Source organism: Trachypithecus francoisi, unplaced genomic scaffold (assembly GCF_009764315.1).
Source record: "Trachypithecus francoisi isolate TF-2019V2 unplaced genomic scaffold, Tfra_2.0 Lachesis_group0, whole genome shotgun sequence".
Taxonomy (NCBI): Eukaryota; Metazoa; Chordata; class Mammalia; order Primates; family Cercopithecidae; genus Trachypithecus; species Trachypithecus francoisi.
The window spans coordinates 82,091,400-82,094,794 of NW_022681453.1; the positions used below are offsets into that span (position 1 = coordinate 82,091,400).

General features: G+C 43.5%; 1 pseudogene; it reads left to right on the forward strand.

The window, feature by feature from the left end:
* The first annotated feature begins 555 nt into the window (after positions 1-555).
* On the forward strand, positions 556-3,191 carry LOC117078312 (annotated as a pseudogene).
* Positions 3,192-3,395: the final 204 nt, after the last annotated feature.

The following is a 3,395-nucleotide window of genomic DNA, read 5'->3' on the forward strand; positions in this document are numbered from 1 at the left end:
ACGGGTGGATCACAAGGTCAGGAGATCGAGACCATCCTGGCTAACAAGGTGAAACCCCGTCTCTACTAAAAAATACAAAAAAAAAAACTAGCTGGGTGAGGTGGCGGGTGCCTGTAGTCCCAGCTACTCGGGAGGCTGAGGCAGGAGAATGGCGTAAACCCGGGAGGTGGAGCTTGCAGTGAGCTGAGATCCGGCCACTGCACTCCAGCCTGGGTGACAGAGTGAGACTCCATCTCAAAAAAAAAAAAAAAAAAAAGAATTCATCTTAAACTGTTAGTTCCTCTGAAATACCAGCAAAATACTCAGGTTTGAGAATTTCTGACCACTGTCTATTAGTTTTAGGTCAATAACTAGAAGATAATTAGGCTAAGAGCTCTATCAGTTATTTTACATTTGGGGTGATAAATGTCAATATTTACATGTACGATTTAGGTCCTTTTGTGTGGATCTTTGCATTGTGGCAAATTGAGGAAACCCTAGATATTTGGGATGATTGATTTGGATTGCTAGAAGGAGCCTTCCCTGTTTTTCACCACAAAAATATTGGTTATTTCCATGACCTCAGTATCCCAGGAAAAAGTGAATGAAATAGCTAAAGGGAAAACACCTAGGTAATTACTTCTGTTGATTATTTAATGTTGGTAAATAGAATATTTCATAGAGATTTTAACTGATCAAGGAGAGGAAATATTTTTTGCTCTGTATAAATGCAACCTGATAATTCTACTAAAGCAAGAATAGAATAAAAATCTTTCCACTGACACAGATTGTGGTGGATATGGGATGTAATACAGCAGAAAAGAAAAACACAGGCTCAAAATGGAAATAACGCATAGCTGAGATAAACTTTCCTAGGTAATAAGCACTTACAGCTAAGATTTCTTAGGGTGTTTTGGAAGAAAACGACTGCCACAGAAATGCAGTTGGGAAAGACTATGTTGAAATTATGAATTTTGCCATTTGTATAAAGAGAACAAATATCATATGTGAATTGTACTGAAAACATGGACATAAAGAAGTGATCACTGGGGGGTGGAGGAGGAGCGAGGCAGGCCAGGAGGCGGCTGCACAGTCTCCGGGATCCTCAGGCCTGGAGTGGGGTCTGTGCATGGCTGGCTGGCTCTGCCCCGCGTCCAATCCCAAGCAGGCCTCCCTTGGGCCAGCCCGACGTAACTGAGCTCAGTGGACCCTGAGGAAGGAGCAGGTCCATCACAGAGCCAGAGGGTGGGAGGAACGTGACATCACAGAAATGGTTTCACGCAGATATCACTGGTGTGGAGGCAGAAAACCTATTGTTGACAAGAGGAGTTGATGGCAGTTTTTTGGCAAGGCCTAGTAAAAGTAACCCTGGAGACTTCACACTTTCTGTTAGAAGAAATGGAGCTGTCACCCAAATCAGGAATCAGAACACTAGTGATTATTGTGACCTGTATGGAGGGGAGAAGTTTGCCACTTTGACTGAGTTGGTCCAGTATTACATGGAACGTCACGGGCAATTAAAAGAGAAGAATGGAGATGTTATTGAACTTAAATATCCTCTGAACTGTGCAGATCCTACCTCTGAACGGTGGATTCATGGACACCTCTCTGGGAAAGAAGCACAGAAATTATTTTTATTTTTATTTTTTTTTGAGGCGGAGTCTCGCTCTGTCGCCCGGACTGGAGTGCAGTGGCCAGATCTCAGCTCACTGCAAGCTCCGCCTCCCGGGTTTACGCCATTCTCCTGCCTCAGCCTCCCGAGTAGCTGGGACTACAGGCGCCCGCCACCTCGCCCGGCTAGTTTTTACTGACAAAACAAAGTATGGTAGCTTTCTTGTACGAGACAGCCAAAGCCACCCTGGAGATTTTGTTCTCTCTGTGTGCACTGGTGATGACAAAGGGGAGAACAATGATGGCAAGTCTAAAGTGACTCATGTCATGCATGATTCGCTGTCAGAAACTGAAGTATGACGTTGGTGGAGGAGAACGGTTTAATTCTTTGACAGATCTTGCAGAACATTACAAGAAGAATCCTATGGTGGAAACATTGAGTACAGTATTACAATTCAAGCAGCCCCTTAACACGACTTGTATAAATGCTGCTGAAATAGAAAGTAGAGTTCAAGAACTAAGCAAATTAGCTGAGACCACAGATTAAGTCAAACAAGGCTTTTGGGAAGAATTTTGAGACACTGCAACAACAGGAGTGCAAACTTCTCTACAGCCAAAAAAAGGGTCAAAGGCAAGAAAAAAAATAACAAAAATAGATATAAAAACATCCGCCCTTTGATCACAGGGTTGTCCTACACAACGGTGATCCCAGTCAGCCTGTTTCAGATTACATCAATGCAACTATAACCGTGCCTAAATTTGAAAGCAAGTGCAACAATTCAAAGCCCAAAAAGAGTTACATTGCCACACAAGGCTGCCTGCAAAACATGGTGAACGACTTTTGGCGGATGGTGTTCCAAGAAGACTCCCAGATGATTGTCATGACAAGGAAAGAAAGGGAGAGAGGAAAGAGTAAATGTGTCAAATATTGGCCTGATGAGTATGCTCTAAAAGCACATGGCATCATGTGTGGTAGGAACGTCAAAGAAAGTGCCACTCATGACTATAAGCTAAGAGAACTTAAACTTTCAAAGATTGGACAAGGGAATATGGAGAGAATGGTCTGGCAATACCACTTTCAGACCTGGCTGGGCCACGGAGTGTCCAGCGACCCCGGGGGCATGCTGAACTTCCTGGAGGAGGTGCACCATAAGCAGGGGAGCATCATGGATGCAGGGCCAGTTGTGGTACACTGCAGTGCTGGCATTGGCCGGACAGGGACCTTCATTGTGATTGATATTCTTATTGACATAATCAGAGAGAAAGGTGTTGACTGCAACATTGATGTTCCCAAAACCATCCACGTGGTGTAGTCTCAGAGGTCAGGGATGGTCCAGACAGAAGCACAGTACCGATTTATCTATATGGCGGTCCAGTATTATATTGAAACACTACAGCGCAGTATTGAAGAAGAGCAGAAAAGCAAGAGGAAAGGGCACGAATATACAAACATTAAGTATTCTCTAGTGGACCAGACGAGTGGAGATCATAGCCCCCTCCTGCCTTATACTCCAATGCCACCCTGTGCAGAAATGAGAGAAGACAGTGCTAGAGTCTATGAAAATGTGGGCCTGGTGCAACAGCAGAAACGTTTAAGATGAGAAAACCTGCCAAAACTTCAGCATAGAAATAGATGTGGACTTTCACCCTCTCCCTAAATACCCGCTTCCCAATTACTCATTTCCTCAGATAAGAAGAAATCATCTCTACAGTGTAGATGTTATATTTTATAGAATTTGTTTTAAATTGAGGAAGCAGTTAAATTGTGTGCTATATTGTGAAGATTATGGGGATTCAAATTCTAG